Source organism: Myotis davidii, unplaced genomic scaffold (assembly GCF_000327345.1).
Source record: "Myotis davidii unplaced genomic scaffold, ASM32734v1 scaffold11, whole genome shotgun sequence".
In the NCBI taxonomy this organism is placed as follows: Eukaryota; Metazoa; Chordata; class Mammalia; order Chiroptera; family Vespertilionidae; genus Myotis; species Myotis davidii.
Genome location: NW_006285791.1, coordinates 4,120,784 through 4,134,676, shown reverse-complemented (window position 1 = coordinate 4,134,676; position 13,893 = coordinate 4,120,784).

Genomic DNA, 13,893 nt, shown 5'->3' with positions numbered 1-13,893 from the left:
GTGGCTCTTGCATTGAGCATCTGCCCCCTGGTGGTCAGTGTGAGTCATAGTTACCAGCCGGTCATCTGGTCATCTGGTCATAATGGTTGCTTAGGCTTTTATATATATAGATTTATTTATTTACTTATTTTATTTTATTTTTTGGTGTTTTTTTTTTAGGGTTATACCTTTATTATTTTCCATAGATCATAAGCTTCCCAATGACAGCAATTTTGTCTATGATGTTCAGAGCTATAATATATATTCCTAGCACACAAAATTTACTTTATTTTAAATAAAAAAATATATTAATACTAAGGTCAGTGTATCATGAAAGAATAATGAGTTGAGGTTATATGAAATGTATACTGAAGGTATTTAAAATTAATTGACAATTTTGAGAATAATAAAATTAACAAAGCTGTTTTCTGTTACATTCCCACCATCTGTATTTACAATGAAACCCATGAGCTGACAAAAGTATTTCAAAATAAGCTGCCCTTCTACTTCAATATCTCCAAATCTCAATTACAGCTTCTCAAAAGGGGGTGATAATACCAGCCTTTGACCAAATTTGTAGGGAAGGATGAGAAAGAGGAAACGACTTTCATGGCCAAGGGCTCTTAGAAATCAGGGCCTGAGGCTAAAGCTTCAGTGTGAATGCTCTGTTGTGCAGAGCCCTCCCAGAGAGGCAGAAGAGCAATCTGTGATAAGCTGATTGCTCAGTCTCAGGAGCTGTCTTCACTGGGACTCTATAAAACTACTGCATCACTGAACCGCATCTGCAGTGGGAGAAGGAGAATTTATCACCCAGTGTTGCATGGCAGGACCTGAGGCCCTGTTGGTACCTGAGGGACATGCCTGTGAGCCAGCTGAGGGGCCAGCCCCTGCCCTAGTAACCTGTGGCTTTCTCTAGCAGCTGCAGTGGAGCAATGTATGGAAACAGTACAAACTCTTTCAAGGGAATCCCCAGTCCCAAATCAAGGGAATTTCACAGATTATAAACTTGATATAGTCACCCTGTGGACCACTCAGACCAATTTGCAACATCTACTAATACCTAGATCTTTCCAGGAATCAAAAATGATTATTTTTCTGAAGTGGAGTGTGAGGGTGGGGTAGAATCCCTCCAAGTGGTAGCTTGCTGCCATCTCCTAACCAGAACTGAGAAGTGCTGCAGGCTGGTCCTGGGGCTGCCACTGATAACCAGCTTGTCCCTCTTCTACCAAAAAACTCAGTTTCTTTCACCAGGACAGCAGTTCAGCTGGTCTGGTTTGCTTATCTGTTTGTGCGATTAAAATCTTAATCCCTGAAGGGTTTGAGTCCTTAGTTGTTGTACCCTTGGGGCATGGTTGCTGAAATTAGGCATTTTATAGCTATCACAGGGCAGGGAAGCTCCAACATACACCCCACTGAATGCATTTGGTCCCAGGCACACTCCTCTCTACTCCTGCTGCAGCATCCCTGGAAGCCGATGAAGATCAGAGTCCATTATAGCTGTTGGCTTTGTTACTCAGTTACTTGCCTCCTGATACTTGGGCAAAAGGAAATTTAAGTGATCTGATAACAGTCATAGCTCTCAGGTCTATGGAATCTGATAGCTTTCTCCCCCTGGAAACTGGGATTTCTATTTGGCAGAGATTAATACTGTGGACTGGGAAGCATAAATCCCATAATTGAATCCTAATGTGGTGATGAGAGGGGGCCGTATCTACTTTTACCCATTAGTTCCTGTACCTGTATGCTGTAGATATTGCACTTTGTAGTACTTTATATCAGTAATTAGATCAGTGAGTATACCTCACAATGGAGAGCAGTGTCCCAAATTGACAAGCTATTTTCTCTGAGTTGGCATTTTTAGCTGAGTTTTCAGATTGGCTATGTGTAGCACATGATAATGAGGAGAGAGAAGGAAGCTAGGTAGACTGGAATGGGTCCATGGGGGAAAGGGGAAGGGGAGGAAGTAGAACCTGGAATCAACTGGCGGAGTTACTAAAACAACCCGGGTGAGGGGTGGGGAATGGAGAAAGGTGGGAGACATAAGCTTTAAAACGTATGGGTGCTGCTAAGACAAGCAGCTTGCAGATAACCAATCACAAGGCACTAAGGCATATAAACCAATCCCAAGGATGTTGCTAAGGTGGAATTCTTTGAAAGGACCAATCAGGGGCTAGCAAGGTTGTATCTATTCCCCTAGATTAAAAAGTACCCTCTTCCTCTCTCTCCTCTGCACGCTGGATTCTTGATTTTCTTATGGGCAGAGATGCACTCCGCTGTGCCCTTGTGGTTTATGGCCATGTGGGCCTCCACACATGGACTAATAGATTTTAATTATCTTGGATGGTGAACTACTCCCTATTGTAACAGGGAACAGAAGCTCCGAACACTGGCCTACTTATTACTCTACCGGAGCCATAGCTGAACCTTTTCCAGGACTGGCTTCTTTCAATAAACTTTGCTTCCACTAGCCATTTTTTGTCCCTGGAATCCATTCTTCAGTTTTGAGAGACAATGAACTTGGCCTCAATACCCAATGTTTTTGGTTTCAGTAAGACTAGTAAATCTCATTGTCATCTGCCAAAAAAGGAATTTCTTGGTCTGAGGTGGTAGTGTGGAATATTAAGTGCACAGAAATAATATTTTGTGAACAGAAAAGCATATCTCTATCCAGAGCAAGTATTAATTCTATTAATAAAACATTGTTGCCTCCTCCAAGGGACAAGGGGTTAGGACTGGAGGGCAGTACAGTCCTTAAGGGCTATTTGTAAGCTTCCCCCAACAGGAGAACAAAAGACCAGAAAAAACTCATTGGACACCAGGAGTCAGACCATACAAGGAACTGAAACTGTCCTGCAGATACCTGATCACATACTTTCATTCCATCTGCATTCCAAACCCACTGACTTAGACCCCAGACCCACTGTTGACAAAAGTTTCCCACCAGTGACAGCATATAAGGATGAAACTCCAGCTCTTGGGTGTTGCCATCATGGATCCAATGTCCCCTTGGCCTGTGCTATGCAGCCCTTCCCTTTGGCTATCCTATTCCCCTACCCCTACCTTAAATAAATTCAATTTTTCTTAAGTCACCATGTGAGATGACTACTTAGCCTGTCTGCATTCACCACCATGCTAACCTTTCAGGATTTAATGTACTGGTAACTGAATTTCCACCAGAGATGGCTGATGGTCTCCTGTAGAAATGGTGCTATATTGAGAAATAAGCTTGGTTCTCTGCTCCTTGTTGTCAATGTAGGAAACATTCAAACCTGTGAAGAATTTTTGTGCGTTTATTTGAGCCAAATTGCGGACAAATGCCTGGAAGCAGAATCTCAATGGTTAAGATAATGCTCAGGAAAATGGCAGTTCTGCACCTTGTTTTATACAATACGAGAAGCCCGGTGCATGAAATTTGTGCACTGGAGGGGGGGGGTCCTCTCAGCCCGCCCTGTGCCCTCTCGTAGTCTGGGAGCCCTTGGGGGATGTCCGACTGATGTCCACTCAGCTAAGGAGCACAGGCCTAAGCCAGCAGTTGGACATCCTTAGTGTTGCCACAGCAGCGGGAGAGGCTTCTGGATGCAAAAGACAGTACGACAGGCTCAGTTAAGGTAAAGATTGACCTTTGTTGGGGAAGATTCTAGCCTAGCACATGACTACCTGCCATAAACTGCTGTTAGTTAAAAATTTTAATTTCAGACCATCTTTGGTGGTTATTTTAGGTCTCTAAGTTTGCAAGGCCACCACACAAGCCTTCCTTGAGTTTGGAATATTTTCTGTGTGGCCCCTTTTTGTCCACGGATCTGATGACAAGACGAATAGTTATTGCTCATGCTACTTAGATATGCTTTCTCAATTTTTCCTGGCCCATTCCAAATAAACGATTTCCATTTCACACAGGGATACTGGGGTGCTTCCCTGGCATTATACTTGGTGGATCTAATAATCAGATAATGCATAGCTTGTAATGGATAATCACCTGAGTCCCATGGTCAGGCACTCAGTCTTTATGAAAGCCCAATAGCACACTAACAGGCATAAGTGTATTAAAGAGGAATAACTCTTGACACAGGGGGGCTTCTCAGAGATCCTACACAGCATCCTTAACAGTGAAGGTATCTCAAGCATTATTTGCATTTTGTTAGATGGCCCAAGAGATAGGCAGCTTACATTGTAAATGAAACCTGCTGAGCCCCTTCTTCCTCTAGGCCACATCAAAATGATTTGCCCTCTGCATTAGTCAAGGTCCTCCAGAGAAACAGACCCAAAAGAAAACAAAAAGATTTATTATGAGCAAATGGCTCACATGATTATGGAGGCTGAGAAGTCCCACAATTTGCCATCTGCAAGCTGGAGATTGAGGAACAGTTGATGGTGTGATTCAATCTGAATTCAAAGGCCTGAAAAATCAGGGGATCATATGGGGTTAATCCCGGACTGAGGTTTGGAAAAGATAAGATGAAAGGTCCTGCTCAAGCATAGAAACAGGGAAAAAGGGGTGAATTCCTTCTTTTTTCCCTATTATTCTCTTCCAGCTCTCAATGGATTCAATGATGCCTATTCTCATTGGTGGCTTTGCTTTACTGATTCCATTGAGCAAATGCTAAATTCATTGGAAACACCCTCACAGATACATCCAGAAATAATGTTTACTCGGGGCACCTGTAACTGGTCAAGTTGACACAAAAATAAGCACCATGCCTTCTACATGACTTAGTAAGGAGACTAAGAAATAGATTAGAATAGTTTAATTATAGATGAACAATTAAGCTATTAATTGATATTGTTTGTTGAATACACACTGTATGTGGTTTTGTGTAAGAGGGAGGCCTTAAAAAAGTTTAAGTTGAGGATTTGTAACACACAGACAGAAACTACTTGAAAAATCACTCAATATGCTAGTGAGTACAAATGATAGAGTAGCTCTAATATTAGCAAACATAATCAGACCTTAATTAAACAAAAAGGAAAATGATCACAGATGAAATATAAATGGATGCAAAAATTTTAATTCAAAACCACTATATTGGCTTTTACATATAATTCTACCTATGCACTAGTGAGGAGATAGAGAAAAAAAAAGGGCTAGCTAGGCAGTCAGGGACAGGGACCACGTGGAGGTAGGGGGAAGTCAGTCAGACATGGAGGCAAACAAAGAACCCAGAACTAGCTGGGCAGGAACATGCTGGGTGGGGAAAATCTGACACTTGACCTGGCCAGGCAGGAACAAAGATGTTACCTGGGACTTTTAAGTGGCAGTCCTCAGTCAGCTTCTCCCACAGTCGGGAACTTGAACTTTGGTATAATTGGATATTGCCAGAATTCCTTAAAGGGACCAATAAGAAGGTAGCAGAGTATATGAATATCCCTTGACAAAGAGCTTAAGCAGTAACACTTTTTGGGCCCCCTTCCTGCTGTCCTCTTGCAGCAGAAAGTCCGTCTATCCTCCCTTAGCTTTGTTTTCCTCCCAATAAATTTTCTTTCCCACCATTTTGTCCCTGAATCCATTCTTGGGTTTTATGAGATAGAGAGCTTGGACCCCACCACCACATTTTGGGTTTCATTAGCACAGCTGGAGGGACAGCATCCTATATCCTTCCAGTGCCTCACGTAATGCAGATGCCTGAATGCGTTTAAGGCATATGCACATTCTCAGAGGTCCTCAAGCTTTTTAAACAGGGGACCAGTTCACGGTCCCTCAGACATTTCACACATGCGCACTGCGGGCCTAGGATGACTTGGCTGCTAAGCAGGACAGGCAGCGGTGGCAAAAACACCCGGCGGGCCAGGTAAATATTTTTGGCGGGCCACATGTGGCCCGCGGGTAGTAGTTTGAGGACCCCTGCATTATAGGATACTGAATTCTGTCTTGTATGCTGAAGCAGTATGACCTTGAGACTTCATTTGCTTGTCTTTGCAGGTATGATTTGGATATGAAGAAAAAGATAAGAGTTTACATCTGTTTCTGACTGGAACTTTCCACCCTGGATTTAACACAATATCTATCAATCACATGCCAAGAGCACTTTATAAGGTGACTAAAGACAAGAAACTAGTTTCTGAATTATTTAGTCCCTGTCACTCTGTACCTGACAGCATCACTATATTTCCCCACATTGTATAATTTGCGTGTGTAGAAGTTACTTTGTCCTCAGATGTTAAGAGACAGGGATGATGGGCCACAAAGAATGCATGCTTCCCACATAATTGTGTTAGGAATTTGAGAAGAACAGAAGGACGTGTTCTTTTGTCATTCCTTGGGAATGACAACTTGGCTGTGTTTCACCGTCTTTGTCATGCTATTCAAACTCACCTTAGAGCTTCAATACTTTTCACTAAGTGTATATTTGACAAAAAGAGTGGCCCGGCTGCCATCGCCTGTGATCAGTTTCTACTAAACTTTCCACAAAGAGCAGCTTGTGCAGCGAGCACCCCTCTGAGACAATGGAGTGGCAGCCTGCAGTGGTTCAGTCTGACTCCCAGCACCCCTGCTATGACTGGGCACCCACCAAGCTGTCCTGCTCCACAGGGAGCTCCAAAGCATGGGGCTTGGCTTCTCTGAACGCTCTCCTCAGGCAGGAAATCTCCAGCCTAGAAACCCATATCCTATGAGGGTCATGGATTCGATTCCAGGTCAGGGTCATGCACCTCACTTGTAGGTTTGACTCCCGACCTAAGTTGGGTGCTTGTGGGAGGCAACCAATTGATGTCTCTCTCTCACATCGATGTTTCTCTCTCTTCCTCTCCTTCCCCCTCCATCCTTCCCGCTCTCTCTAAAATACAATGGAAAACAAACAAACAAAAATAAAGTAAAAAAGCAAAGAAAGGAAGCTCTGTTGCTTTTACATCAATAAATACCATGGATTTCATACAACTCAACAATCCTAAGTTTGATATTAGAATATTAATTTATAACCCAAATGCCTTTTAATATCTCTGTCCTTGTTAGAAAACATGTATTTACAGTTGAGTTAACGTATTAATCTTTTCAACACTAATGTAGATGAAAATATTTCTAGGTAGTAAGAATGTATATGGGCACCATCCTTTTCCCCATCAATCTTCCCATTAAAGCTCAGCAACCAGACAGTGATAGGTTCTAAAACTGACTTTTTACATTGCTGAGGATATATTTTAACCTTTTATAAGCTGTCTGAGGTTGTGTTACCACCAACCACAGCCTCCTTTTCTGCTTTGACATGGTTTATAGGCAATAATGAGCCATAAAATTCCACAATTCATCAAAATAATAAAAACTAAACCATGTAGAGAAAGCCCAAATTCTCTATTAGAAAAGCTGGCCACATCCTTCCCGCATTCGCAGGTCTGGGCCCCTGTTAGTCTTTCCTGGTTCTCTTGGAGAAGAGTCTCCTAATAAGAAACATTTGGAAACATTCCCGACAAGCTATGAAAGCAGTGAAAAACACTTTAATTCTGTCTTCTTTCTCTTTAACAGTAGTAATTCGTCTTTATTCTATGATAGTAGGAGGTAGAGTTATTAATTTTGTTGTTATCAGCTATCCACCTATCCACCTATACTAGGTGGGCCAGAGGGGTAAATGAGTAAGAAACAGGTTGGGATTTATTTAATTAGTTAGTTAGTTATACTAGAAAATATGTGCTAGAGTGAAACCTGGCGTTATGTTTCACTTTTGAAGTGGTTATGAAGTTAGATGCACTCCCATCTGGAGAAACAGAAACCATGAACCCTCACCAGCACGCCAAACAAACAAACAAAAAGACTTGTTTGAGCCTTTGGTCATTTTCAGCTTGCAGTCTTGCTCCAAGTAGCAGACACAGGACATGTTTTGCAATGTTAACATTTTAAACTCACCCTTTCAAAGCAGATTAAGGATTTACACACGGTAAAATGATTTTAGCACTTGGAAAATTCTTTGGTTTGACATTTCTTTAACACTGAACATATTGGTGAACAAAATGAAAATTAAAGCTTTGTATAATTCAGTAAATGACAGAAACACCAAATTAGCACTTGTATATTTTTAATTAAGTAAAATGTGATTTTCTTAATTAGATAAAACTACTATTTCAGCAAAACTTTGCTCCTAATGTTTGCGATGATTTTTTTCAATATAGTTTCTTATTCAGTTTTCACTTTCCAATTTTTGCAATGCACCATTTTACCAAACAAATACCCTTGTAAAGATTTACTTCACAGTGTATGAAACAGTACCATAAGAATATGCAAATACATATAGCAGAGTAAAAATATGTGTGTATCTCTGTCTCTGTTAGTATTTCTCTTAAGAGGATGGAGAGGTGGTAATTTAATGAAACTAGTAAAGCAATATCAGATCCTATTTGCGCATCTAGAAATGTTTGTAGTATTTCATAGTAAATACCTATATTGCTAAGTATAACAATACATGAAACTTTCAGAATAAAACTACTGGTTCCCAGTAAGTGTTTGTAGAATTGCATTTCAAAATATGATTTCACAATGTGTATGGGCCCAGGGCTTCATCTAAGAATGCGACACACTCACACACTCAGTGCTTTGGTACAAGTGCTTCATGGCACACAGTGGTTTATGACAGCCAAACTGCATGGACCTTGTAGTCTGCAAGGCTGGTGATTCATATGGTGATTTAGGTAGATGGAATAGAGATTTAGGGTTTGCACACTTGCTGAGTTACCTGAGTGCCTCAGGAGATGGGAAGCAAATAACCAGGATTCACCTTTCTTTTTTTCTTCTTCTTTTTTTCTAGCTAATCCCAAACTGTGATACTATAATTATATGACACTTTAGTTTATCATAAAAGGTTGGACCAACGTTTTGCTGTCTTTGACCAAATGCCATTTATAGTATATTTTTTTTAACACAAAATAGTCTCAATTTGATCTTTAATACAAATTATAGAGATTATAACAGAATAAAGTTTGAGTCTTCACTATATTACCATTTGCAAAAGTCCTTGTAAAGTTGCCAATGGAAATCTATAACTCATCTATATGCTTCTTTTGAACACTGTCTTAGAAATGGAATTTAAGAAATTGTAAGGGATTTAAGAGTAATGAGTAACAATATTTCAAATAAGAAAAGGTAAATTCTACTGAACCTAGGATTTATCACCTACACTAGAAGACATTTAATCAACATGAGGAAGCATACATTTTATAAACAAATTAACAACTTTTTAATCCCCCCAAATCTTGTAATAAACATTAGAATGAACACTAAGAAGTAACTGTAAAAAAAATCTTACTATTCTTAATCAGGTATTTGCAATTTTTCAATTTCTACTAATAGCTTCAAATAAAAATTAATTAAAAGCCATTGTTTGATGATGTTAATTTTTTCAAAGTTGTATTTTATCTCTTATAGATACAATTTATAATTACTCACAGTAGCATGTCTTTTAAATTATGAAAAATTTTAATATGACTTGGCAAATAAATAGGTGAACTGAAAATTAGTGATTTACTGCCATTAAACAAAATGGAGCTTGTTAGAATATCATCTTTCATCAATTACAGGCATACTTTTGAAATTTATTCTGTCCTAAGCAGGTAGTGTACTTATATTTTTCTCAATTTGGGAAAATTAAACGTGGATAGTGCCTAAAATAAGAGATTATTTAATATTCAATATGTTCTACCTTTATATCCTCTAAAAAAAGATATTTAATTACTCTACAGGATTTACTTTTTTCAATATATGGATATTATTCTTATTAGATCATATGTATTAACTGTATGTACTCAAATAAATTAAATCAGCATAATGAATTATTAATTTTCTTAAATATAAAACTATGAAATAACAATTTCCATTTATGGGGAAATAAAAAGCTGACATGGTTAAGCAGGTGAATGCATTTTTCTAATTGCAATTGGTATCTAGATCTTTTTTAAGGCTATTTAACTTCTGTGAAAGTGACAGTACATGATGCTCTCAGAGCTTGCTATGATCTACAAATGGAAGAGAAAAAAGAAACTGGATCGAGGTCACACCAGAATTAACCCTCTTTGTAAAAGAGTGCCAGGGGATGTTTACTATCCACACAGCAGACAAGACCTTGGTTTTATGTTGTCACCTGAAACACCCTCACATACCCTATTCTATAATTAATTTACTTCAGAATGGATGGAGGGTAAGACAGGTGGGATTTGAAAGGAAGTTTACATTCTTCAATTGTATACTTAGGAGAACTCAGTACATTGCAATTTATATTCATGTATGAGCCATAGCTCTTAACCTAATTAAAGATTTTTAAATGTAATTCACTTTTATTCTTCTATTTTAATGACAAGATGTAGTGTTGGAGGATGGCCTCAGCTCAAGTCAGTGCCTACCTTCCCACAGAAACTTGGGTATCTTCTTTGATGAGGATGTTTCAAAGAGACTGTTTTCAGATCTTTGAAAATATATTCCTGGGTTGCTAAACTGGCGAAAGGCTTGTTTAACTTTTGAAAAGATTAACCTACATGTCAATGAGACTGAGAAAGAAATTATAATTATAAGTTGTCTAAAGTACATGCTCTAAAAGAAAAGAGAGTGGGGAGAAATCACTTCCTTTATTTTCAAAAGGAACTATTAAGCCTCTTATTTCTAATTACTATTTGCCCTTATAGATGTCTCCCCTCCACCCCCCATTCATTAGTTGTTTTTCTGTTTATTTATTGGAGTATAAATCACATTTTACACAAATACCAGGCTTTCAATTTTTGTAGATTTTGAGAAAGTCTTTATTTCAGGCAATAAGTTCTATAGATTTGCTGCCTTTTCAATGATTGTTTTGACTATCCAGTCCCTTTTTATTTTCATATTATTTTTTAAATATAACTATAAATTTTTTCAAATAATGCCATCTGAGATTTTGACTTGAGTTTCATTGAAACTATAGATTTAAAAAGTAATCTATACCCTAACATTAAGCCATCCAATCATAAAGGTGACATATTTTCCATTTATTTGTATTCTTTGATTTCTCTCAACGATGTTTCTTAGTCTTTAGTGTACTACATACTGTTATACATTACTTTATAGTTTCTGCGGTCAAAATAAATTATATACTTATAACATTTTCCATTTGCATATTGCTATTAGATAAAAGCACAATCTATTATTTTGTAGCCCTTGTAATTTTCAACCTTACCTCATTAATTTATTATTCATAATAATTTCTTATGAATCCCTACATACAAAATTAATCATCTGAAAATAAAGTTATACCCTTCCTCTCCAATTCTTGTAACTTTCTTTTTAAGCTCTTGCTTCATTGCTAGTAAGGACTCCAATCACCAAGTTAAATAAACATTAACAGTGTCTAAGGAGCTCAGTTGGTTAGAACCTCCTCCCAATGCACCAAGGTGGTGGGTTCCATTCCCCAGGGCACATGCAGGAAGCAGCAACCAATGAATGCCTGAGTGGACAGAACAACAAATCCATCTCTCTCTCTCTCTATCTCTCTCTCAAGTCAATTAAAAAAAATAAGTGGGTGAGGTAGGCAAGGCACCTGAGGTTACAAAATTGAAGGAAGCACTCACTGCTCTCAAGTGCAGACTCTTACTTACAAAATGCTCACAGTTAGTATTTTCCCTAAAGAGGGAACATAAAAGGGAGGAGCCAGTTAACCTAGTTGTGCGAAGATCATTTTTAGCTTAGTCCCCCTATATGATAAGTGCAGCCATTCCTACAAGTGAATTTTAATTTTTCCAGTTGTAATAAAAACAATTCTTTAAAAATCTTTAGTAGTAAAATAATTATTACATTTATCAGTTTGTATCAGGTTTAAATAAAACCATAGCTATGTCAAATTTTCTGAGGAGGCTCTCATCATTTGACCTACATTTTTTTAAATTTTTTTTTTATTGATTAAGTTATTACATATGTGTCCTTATCTCCACATTACCCCCCATCCTCCCCCCCGCCACTCATGCCTTCACCCCCCTGTTGTCTGTGTCCATTGGTTAGGCCCATATGCTAGCATAGAAGTCCTTTGGTTGATCTCTCCCCCCTACCCCCCCCCTCCCCTACCTACATTTTTTTTATGGAAATAGTACATAAGACTGTTAGGGTCATGATATTTTCCTACATTTAATGCATAGCTCACATTTGCATCTCCTAGAATTAGAAGAGAACTTAAGAATCATCTAAAAATAAAATATATACTAGATAAATGAAAAAATACTACCACTTACTGACCTATTCTAAGCACTATGCTTGTTGTGATACTTTACATATTTTTGCTACATATGTATATATGTATATACATATATAAATATATTATACATAATTTAGTCTTTCCCATAAAATGCAAATTAGGTATTTACAAGTGAGAAAACTGAAGATTAGAAAACAAAATCAGTCAACTACAACTTTACTGTGAATTATTGGTGGAGATACTCCTTGAGAGCAAACATTTTTATATTTAACTTTTGTATTTTGTTCATTGATGTATCCTAAAACCTGGAAGAATGCCTCACAAATAATCAGAACTCAATTAACATTTGTTAAATAGATAAAATAATTTTTATGCTTGGTTAAGTTTCATTTCCATTGCTCTCTCTGTTGGTAATGGTAAATATTTAATAACATACTATATGTAAAAGTAATTTTCATATTTTTCAATTTTATTTGAGATACATCTGTTTCCTTGTAGTCCTACATACAAGGCATTAGGGAAGATTCAGGACTATCCTTTAGCCTTGACTACAACTTATAAGGGCATTTGGGGACTGTGATCATTTCTGCTTACTAGTATATTAAAGATAAGGTCAAATGCTCAAGTCATACAGTTGGAACCATAAGAAAATAAATATTGCCTTAACCAGTTTGGCTCAGTGCATAGAGCATCAGCCTGCAGACTGAAGGTTCCCAGGTTCGATTCCAGTCAAGGGCATGTACCTTGGTTGTGGGCACATCCCCACTAGGGGGTGTGCAGGAGGCAGCTGATCAATGTTTCTCTCTCATCAATGTTTCTAACTCTCTATCCCTCTGCCATCCTCTCTGCAAAAAATCAATAAAAAATATTTTAAAAAAGAAAATAAATGTTCCCCAATAGGTTAGAATGCTGTTAAGGGATGAGCCTACTCCTAATGGAGGCCATGAACATACTAGAATGTCTGCCCACAAACAACAGATTATAGAGAAGACTTCAGCTCCAGAAAGAGAAACTAACCAAAATTAAGCTAGTTCCTGAGAATATGAGAGAGAGAGAGAGAGAGAGAGAGAGAGAGAGAGAGAGAGAGAGAGATACTCTGGTATATAAAAAATAATAAACCTAAAGAGAGTTTAGAAAAAGGGCCATATTCTGAGGAACCAAAATTAAACAAATGAGCAGTGGTTCACAAACCTGGCTCAGCCTAACCGAGACAGTAGCCACATTTTCCTGAGTGAAGTTATTGATAGCACTGAATGCTTTAAGTCAAGAAAAATCTTGCAACTGAGAGAAGACTGAATTTAAAGAACTGGAACTTCTTGGTTTTATTAAAAATAAGTAGGCATTATCAGAAATAATCTTAATTAAGATGGCTATTCATAGAGTATGTTTTATGTCTAGCCTGGGGAAGTCCAAATTGTTCCTAGGACTCAAGTTAGTCTTTCAGCTCTACTGGAATACATGGCACATAAAATTCCAGCTCTCTGAGAGCCACAGCCTTGTATGGGAGACAGACATTAATAACAATGCCATAATTATGGCTGTATTACATAAGACTTCCAATCTGAGATAATTGTTCTGAAAAAAAGCAACAGACTTATAAGTGTGTAACAAAGACCCATGACCTACAACTGGGACCTTTGGAGATCCTTCCCGAGAAAATAGACTTTAAGTTAATGTTGAAGCCAGATGACCGGATTTCCTAGGGTATACAGGGTGAAAACAGAAAAATGCAAGGTGGAACCATGAGGAAATTGAGGACATCATTTCCCCCAGAAAACAAAGAAGGAGC